Source organism: Bicyclus anynana, chromosome 13, assembly GCF_947172395.1.
Source record: "Bicyclus anynana chromosome 13, ilBicAnyn1.1, whole genome shotgun sequence".
In the NCBI taxonomy this organism is placed as follows: Eukaryota; Metazoa; Arthropoda; class Insecta; order Lepidoptera; family Nymphalidae; genus Bicyclus; species Bicyclus anynana.
In genome coordinates, this window is record NC_069095.1 from 16,140,900 (window position 1) to 16,150,357 (window position 9,458).

Consider the following 9,458-nt stretch of genomic DNA (forward strand, 5'->3'; position numbering starts at 1 on the left):
CCCGTTCCGGGGCACGCACCTCCAACTTTTCAGTTGTGTGCATTTTAAGAAACTAAATACCACGTGTCTCAAACAGTGAAGGAAAACATCGTGAGGAAACCTGCATACCAGAGAATTCTATTAATTCTCTGCATATGTGATGTCTGCCAATGTAATCCAAATATGCTGGCCCATATTCGGCTCCTGTCAGAATGAGAGGGGTTAGGCATTGGCCTTCCCTTACCTTATCAGCCGATAGACGTCCACTGCTGGACATAGGCCTCTTACATGGACCTCCAAGCACAACGACCTTGAGCCGCGAACATCCAACCAACCGACCAACCACGCTTTCCAGTGCGGGGTCTCCCGAGTGCGGGTAGGCACTAACCCCTCTTACTGGGGGAGACTCGAGCTCAGCAGTGAGCCGAATATGTGTTTATAATGATGATGATGATGATGATGATGATGATGATGATGATGATGATGATGATGATTATTTAAGTAATTGTAAAAGAAAAAATTGAATACTACATTAGTTGTTTATCTATACAATTCAATAATTTTAAGAACAAAACATGTACCTACCACATTGTAGGAAATAAATAAATAATGATTTGATTAAAAACAATGTTGTTTAATGTTAAGCAGTTAGGGCCAAGTAGTTCTATATTTGTGTAACATCTATTACTTAAAAATAAAAAATATATTTACTTGTGTTGGTATTTTTTATTCAGACTTGATATATTGTTGTTGACAAATTTTGTTATAATATATATCTTTCATTCTTTAGTTTAATTTAATCAAGAAACGACCCTACTTACACATATAGGTACCCCCTCTAACAAAAATAGACTGAAGTATAGGTAAATATTTAACAAAAATGTAAATTAAAAATTAATTTTAGATTAATTAAAAACATGACTACAATTTGAATTATCAACTTTAATAATTTGCTTCAAAATAAAAACACATACGCGTGGCGCAGTAAGTAGTGCTCCTGCATCCACGGTCATGGGTTCGATTCCCACACCTGGAAAATATTTGTGTGAAGAGCATGGGTTTTTTCCAGTGTGTGTGTATTTATACATTATATAAGTATTTATAGGTAGTATATAAATGTAAATGAATATTATAATATCAACTATCTTAGTACCCACAACACAAGCTACTCTGTATGCCTACTTTGGGGCTAGATAGTGCTTTGTATGGTTTAAGTATAAATAATTATACAGAAGGCTTGGTCACGAAAAAATATATCCAGTCCTTTGTCTGCATAGCTTGAGGGTTCTAGCAACTTGTTATCATGGTTTTGAGTGAGGAATCCTTGGACAATGCTGCCATCACAAGGATTACTGTTTTCTGTATCCAGCCCTTGATCTAACAGCCAAGTGAAAGCTTCTTTAGGTGTTGGTTGAAACATTGTTAAGCTCTTCACTTCTTCAAAATTATTAGTGATTCTCCTAGAAAAATAAATCATAATGTAGGTATACATGGTACTGCCCAACAAGTTCTTATAAAGTAGGTATATAATATACTGACCTGTGATAAGTCTCCTCCTTCGGCTGCATAGCTTGAGGGTTTAGGAAACCAGAGTTCATGGTTTTGGAGTGAGGAAACATTTTACAATATGCACCCAACTACAAGGCTCCACCGTATTTCTGACACAGCAATGTTGTGCATATCTTCATGGGATCTAGGAGCAGCTCCCAAGATGGGGGTCATCATGCAAACATTGGTCACCTGAAAGAATTGAAGTGTGTATTGCCATGTATTATGTATTTTGCCTACATAAAAGTAACAGTTATATATAATTTATAGTATATAATTTATATTTGGATCCTGTAGTTTCATTAACTGATAGTTATACCTAAGCAACAGCTTACCTAACAACCAACAGCGGTCCCTATTGGGCAGGTTTTCCTCAAGTGGTCTTATTGCACTGGTTCCATATGTACAAGTCATAAGATGCACCACCAAATTGAGCATCCACTATGTTATTATTAGATTGGCATCACATATCTGAAATATTAATTGACAATATATAAATAAGTTAATGTTTAAATAAAAGGAGGTACCATGCTTTTATTCAATTCTAATTGTTAGCCTCCTAGTAGCTCTTAGCTTGTAGGCCGAACTATTGTCACATGGGTGCAATCAATGCGCCCTAATACCCGGGCAATCCAAATTTTTTCATAAATCTGTAAGTAGATGTTAATCTAGATTAAGCACCTGGGAATATGACTATTTACAGTAACATCCTGTGATATGAATAAGCACTCTGTGTATTATTTATTAATCTCAATCAATAATCAATCTCATTTTGCAAATAAGTTTTTATGCAAAATCAACCTATGAAAGAATTCAGTGTGGTAGTGAACACAAATTAGTTGAGTCTTAGAAAAAAAAAACTAAAAATATAATGAATAGGTTATGTTAGTTTCATACTGTGCTATAAGTTAGTTTCATACTTACTTATTTATAATGATTTTGTGTTTAATGCAAAGGGAACTTAACACATTTTTTTTAAACAGCTGGGGTATTCAGGAGCGTCAGCGACTTCATGTAGGCATTTGCTAAAAGATGCCTTAGCCATCACAAAGCCATTTGTATGATCCATTGGCATAAAAGTTTAAAGCTGCCTAGACCTGTAAATAATATTCAATGGTTTAATTTAGGTTCTTAGGATGACAGTGACCGATCTTTAGATAATATTATTTGTTTCTTACAATCTAACACAAATACTACTGGACTGATTATAAAAAATCTTTCACCATTGGTAAGCTACAGCACAGAGTAATATAGGCTATATAAAATATAGCCCGTATTACTCTGTGCTATCCCATATTCCCACAGGAACGGGAACTACACCGGTCAAACTATGGTGTGTCTGCTAGTACTGAATAAGCCTACTCCAAATCTTAAACCAACTTATCCTATGATGGAAGCTCACCATATAAAAATACCATATTCGGCTCACTGCTGAGCTCGAGTCTCCTCTCAGAATGAGAGGGGTTAGGCCCATAGTCCACGTCACTTGATCAACGCAGAGAATGAAGAAAATTCCTTCATTCATTCATATAACTTACTTATCTCTAATTCATTGCGAACAGCAGTTGTTCGAAGACTTTGTATTTCTTCTAAAACCTGCTGGTATCGCGACACGAAAGTTTTGCAATGAACTCGACAAAGACATCTTTTTCGTTCCGTTTCCGCGTACAATACAAATGCTACATGCATTGTATTGTACATGGCAATGTCGGTAAACACTACAAAAATAACACAATTAATTAAATTCACTTCAACTAACTCTAAAACTGTAATTCTGCTTTTGAAATAAGTATGTAGGTAGGTACCTACTATATATTCTCAACTTTCGTCATATTTTACATGAAAAACTTTTCTAATTCTGATTTTATTGACTTACAAACTAATACCTTACTTACAAGGTATAGTACAAAATTCAAAAAAATCCTAAAAGTACTTTTATTTGTAATTATTGAATCACAGGCGTCAAGTAAACTTTATTAAAACACTGCTCGGTATTAGTTTCTATAGCGATTGACTTTGACAACTTCTGTGTCACCCAGTTGTATGATCATTATGCTTACATAATCGCTTAAACTGACTATCGATACGTAAAAACTGCGTTATAACTTGGATAAATCCCTACAAGTGACCGTGACAGAGAACGATCCAAGATGACGTCATTTCGGTGGGAGATGTGTGTTACATGATCGCAAAAACGAAAAATCGCTGTCATTTGTTGTCGTGACTGTGATTTTAAAGCGTTCACCGAGTTACATAATGACCCTGCTGAGCTATTTTAGAAGGTATAGAATCCTATACGGACTCCGGACCTTCCTGTTGAGAACCACAGCACTAACAACTGTGTCAGAGAGGCTGTCAAAAAAAGGCATTATAACTAAGATTTTTTAATAGAGATATATCCCTAGCGCGTCAAAACTGAGGCGAACAAAAGCGGCTAATTGTCTTAAATTAACTAGTTAAACTAACTTAGTTATTTAAACAAATAATACCTAAATATTGTCAACAATGTCTAGTTGAGTGTTCAAGAACTTTCAAAACTGTATATACATAAATAGATAATGGAATTAATCACAAAATTGTGCATATGTACCTACGCTCAGTGAGTAGCTAAATGCGGTTCACTTTTTGGTGTGATTTTGCACGTAACATATCTGTATAAAATTTTGTTGAATTTTAAATACAAACCTTACCTATACACAAGAATGTAATTTTTAACCGTTAATTATACAGAAGCGATTAAGACAGGCACTTCCATTCACCTAGGACAGTTCTTAACTCAGAACTATTGAATTCAGCTATAATAGCTCATTCGCAATTTGCATCCCAAGAATACCCTCGCCTAGTCACCAATTACAGAGGCGCGGGGAGATCTCCCGGAATCCCGAAACATGCTTTATGTCTTCATTCATTAAAAGGCCATTCTAATTAAAATTACTCCAGTCGTGTTACGCGCAAATAAATTGCGCGCGCGCTTGTTCGCAGTCACCGCAGCGCGCTGGCGAAGCGTAAGCTTTTGGTTTTGTTGCTACATATTTGCGGTTCGACATTAACACCTCCCGTGTTGGCCCGTACAATGCGCGTGTCGGTGCCACAAAGGGCTGTGGAGCGATTTGCAGCGACGCGCGCGCAGGGATATATCGCGACAATGCGATAGTGGAGTCGTAATTCGCGGCGGCCCCGATGTATGGACGCCGCGGTCGCTTTGTTTGGGTGCTCAGATTCCATCTTTTCCGGCTGACGCTGTGCTGTGATTAATTTTTTGTTTGTTTCTTTATGTTATCTATGGTCTAAGAACTGACTGAGAACACGAGGTCCTAGGTTCGATTCGGTTAGGTAAGCTTTTCTTTTATCTAAGAAATTTTCAGCTGAATTCTCAGCTTAGTTAATAAGCACTATATTGGGTCACCAATACAGTGCTTATGTCAGGATAAGTATGCTTAATTAGATAAGTAGGTACAGAATTACGGATCCTGTATTCTATCCAATCATATGTCTCCTTATATCTGAGAGGATATGGAGCTTATATCCACCACGCCGATAATGATAAATTCATTAACGATTTACTATGAGATGATGGCGTGCAGAAGGTTGTAAGAGTGGATATGGACTAAACCTAAATTGTAAAATTCCTTGTCCAACACAGATTTGTAATGAGTCCTTGGGGTAAGCAGAGCATTTTTGCATCTATGAATGCTCGTTACTTAACTTTCCGAGACATGGAGGAGTGACACTACCGAATTCACAATTCCGGGATAGTGCGATTTTTTGGTAGAAAGAAAAGCTAAAGCAATATCTCATAGACCGACCCAAGACTAGAACCCAGGGTCTCGTGATCCGAAACCACGAAAGCTTTTTTTTATTCTTTCAAGTTAGCCCTTTACTACAATCTCACCTGATAGTAAGTGATGATGGAAATTGCAATCTAAGATGGAAGTGGGCTGCATACCTACCTGTGTTTTTTTTAATTATCTACGTGTGTGAAGTATGCCAATACGCATTAGGCCAGAGGACTAAGGTCTGACCCCTTTCATTCTCAGAGAAAACTCGTGCTCAACAGTGAGCCGAATATGGGTTGTTAATGTTGATTAGTAGATCATTTTTCTACTGTTAGTGAAGATTCTATAAATGTTACGACTATTTAAATGCATGTTAAAAATGTGTTTAACAACCAATTAAAGGCTATAAAAATACCAACATGAAATTTTTCACGCCGATGGTACGAGTAGTAACCATAATAATAATTGTTGTAAATAAATCAGGCTGACTGGACACATCCCGATCCATTGAAATGTTACATTTTTTTCGGACTTACTCATTTGTTGTAGGGAGGGTAAGACTAGGGTAAAGTTAAAATATACCAAATTTCACGAGTGTGTGTGTTTATATTATAGATGATGATAGATTTTAGTTATTAAGGAGTCTAAAGTGGTTCTAAATGTTTTGTTTACAGCATTGTTACACCTTCCCCTTGGGCTAGGCGGTGCAGTGCCGGGGGCCCGAGGCCCTCAAACTCAGGAGGCCCTCGAATTCTTATCAGAAAATGTCGATTGAAAAAATTTACGAAAATATCTCCCGTTTTCAAAATAAATATGACAGGTTGCAATTCCACTTTAATCATGAAAGCTAAAATAAACCCTTTAATCATTTCTATATCATTTTATTACCCAATATCTACATCAAGCAGTATCTAATTGTAATGTATGTCTGCTGTCTAATATTATTATTATTACCTGCCACACGAAAAGGAGCTGATGATAAAGTAGCTTAACATTTTCAAAATATATTCTGTATATTTAATATTTTTAAAATCAACATAACCAATTAACATTGTAGAGGTGCCCCATTATTTTTTTTGCACCAGGGCCCTTGGTTACCTAGCTACGCCACTGGTGTATATATACGGACTGGCGCTCGCGCGAATTTAGCTGATACACTGCCGCGAATATCAATAATTCACTTATGTTGGTTACATAGTCAATAGTTACAATCCTTGTCTCATCCGGCCATCCCATGGCCTTTTAGCCCCAAAAGTTTGCCCTTTAGCGACATTTCTCGTGGTGCTATCTGGATACGTAAGTTCATTGAGTCATTTAGAACAGCGTTTCCCAACCTTTTTCAGCCACGGACCCTTAGGAAATCAAGCATAGTTTTCACGGACCCACTTAATAAAATTACCCATAGCCCGAGCACCGCGCGTACTAACTGCCACAAACTTCTTACAAGTAATTTCATGAGTGGAATAAAGTTGTTCAATACTTCAAATATTGTGTACCTGTAGTGTGCAAAGGCAGAGGTAAACAAAATAAAAAAAACATATGTAAGTAAGTTTGCATCATTTTTAATATCTGTTGGTTAGAGTCTCATCTGAAAAGAAAAAAAAATGAGTGCGTACAAAGTACACATGTCAGTAGTGAAACTTCTTTGGCGAACTAATTTATAAATCTTGTTTATATTTATACAAATCTCTCACTATAAGGGCTAATAAATAGATGAAAAATCTGCGTTTACTGCAAATGACGCTATGCGACAGAAATGCCATCTAAAGTTCTAATAATTAACTAGTAAACGAATACACAACCAATATGGCGTGTATTCTTTCTCGATATCTCGTATTCTCTTTCTCGTTCAATCTTTCTCACTATAACTCTCTCCCATCTCTCGCTCCATAACACTGTGCGTGATTCGACGTTCGCTCTGTCTCACTTTTTCTCTCAATCTTTCTCACTTGCTTGCTCCTTACTCTCACTCCACGGCTAGTTGCTTCATGCTACGTTCGCCCTGTCTTACTCTCTCTCAATCGGTCACGATCGCTTTCTCTCTCTTTTTCGACACTTCCGTTGCATACCGGCGTCTGTAAAAATTTTACCCTCATGCGCCTAAAGAAGATTCACTTCAAAAATCTGCTCGCTTTAAATAAGCGTAGCGATTACCAGATATTAGCATTTATGTATGGTCCAGAGATGACACAGGTTGGGAAACAATGATTTAGAACATTATGCTACTTTTACTGGTCTACGTAAATTCCCAAAAATTCACTCATACGTGATTCCAACCTGGAGTTTCACAAACACCGCTACATTGCAATACTCTAAGCCATATATAGATACAAAATATTTGCCAGCAGATGTTATATATGTTAGAATTCACCACATAGCCCAACGCTTCCTGTTTCTCTTAAACAGTCATTAAACACCATATCGAGGCGTCAGCAAAAAATGGCGACATGCAATCAAGTGAGACAATAAATTACCTACATTGTCAGGTTCGCTTACTTACATAGATACTTACTTAAATCAAACGTCAGGTCATCTGTCCGTTTCTACTAAAGTGGATTGCTATTGGTATAGAAGAATCCGAATTACTTAAAAAGGAATTTCATCCATGTATTTCTTAAACATTGGTAGATCATAAACTTTAAATAAATACTTACTATATATAACCTTCAGTTTCTGAAGAACAAAGTTACTCGTATTCTTTTGTATTTCTGTATCTAAATTAGATTAGATAAGTCATCATTATCATTATTAACAGCCCATATTCGGCTCACTATTGAGCGCGAGTCTCCTCTCACAATGAGAGAGCAGTTCACCACGTTGACCCTTTATGAAAAACCGGATTGGCAGACTTCAGACATGTAGAGAAGAAATTTTTTTTTAAACAAAAAAATTGTCCAGTCTTCAAAATCACAAAAATAAACTAAAATCGTATGTGCTACCTTCTGATCACTTTGAAGGCGGTGCCAAGCCAGTGACGTAGTTGGAGGTGCATGCCCCGGACCGAATTCGAATCTACGCCCTCCGAACCGAAGGCAGAGGTTATATCCACTGGGCTATCACGTCAAGTATTTTTTTTATTCTCTACAAGTTAGCCCTTGACTACGATCTCACCTGATGGTAAGTGATGATGTAATTTAAGATGGAAGCGGGATAACTTGTTAGGAATAGGATGAAATCCATACTCCTGTCGATTTCTACACGATATCGTACCGGAACGCTAAATCGCTTGGCGGTACGTCTTAGTCCGTCGGATGGTAGACCTGGCCGAATTAAAAAAACCTCAATCGGCTCAACCGGGGATCGAACCCAGGACCTCCGTCTTGTAAATATTAATTCTCTTTATTTTAATTTGCAGTCCTGTTTTTAATAATTTTCATTGTTTTGTTGTTTCGCCGAAGGTGACGTAGTCGTTTGGATTCGTCGAATTTTCAGGAAATAGCAACATAAATTAAACAGTGTTCATATTTACATAATTGATATGAATAGATAGTATCTAAGCAAGTTTAGACAACTGGCCTTTTCAAAATCAATAAAAGACACTTCTATTTCAATAATGATATAGATTGAATTTATTTTCCCGCTCCGCGAAATTTAATCGAGATTTTGATAAATCACCAACGCAACAATATCCAACGTTATGCTTTATAACATCGGCCGGCAATTACTCGCGCGGGACAATAAGTTGGTATAGTACAGTACGTCGGTACTACAAAGAGCTCTAGTTTGTCCCCATTTGTTCTATGGCGAGTGGGCGGCTGCCAAATCCATTGTCCCGTAAATAGTATTTAATTTGCTCATAAATTATATCATGGCCCGGTTGTGTGGAACTGCGGTGAATTAGAGAAAGGGATTATAGTAAACAATGGCTTCTATATATAAATAAAAATAATGGCACTGCAAGATACCGGGTGGATTTTTATTCCGATGTCATAAATGAACAAGACATTGAGTAAGATTTTAATTTTATTTCTGTCATTGATGAACAAGACTTGGGTGGGATTTTGGTATTATAATATTGATGAACTGGCTTTTGACTGTCTGTCCGTATTTTATGTTGACTGAGCATCACGCTGAAACTACTGAATGAATTCAAATCAAAACTTGGCACGGTTTGAGAGCATAATACGGAGGAAGTTATAGGATACTTTTTATTGC

General features: G+C 37.0%; 1 long non-coding RNA gene across 5 annotated transcripts; it reads right to left on the minus strand.

Annotated features, from left to right (window-relative positions):
- Positions 1-1,299: 1,299 nt before the first annotated feature.
- LOC112057493 (uncharacterized) lies at positions 1,300-3,795 on the minus strand. Of its 5 annotated transcripts, none has more exons than XR_008251386.1 (6): positions 3,423-3,795; positions 3,066-3,245; positions 2,452-2,624; positions 1,863-1,998; positions 1,519-1,719; positions 1,300-1,439 (listed from the first exon to the last, which is right to left on the minus strand). It is a non-coding gene; the product is annotated as an uncharacterized LOC112057493 (long non-coding RNA). The 5 variants fall into 5 exon arrangements; XR_008251384.1 differs by having other exon boundaries at positions 3,337-3,795; XR_008251385.1 differs by having other exon boundaries at positions 3,333-3,795.
- Between the last annotated feature and the right edge of the window lie 5,663 nt (positions 3,796-9,458).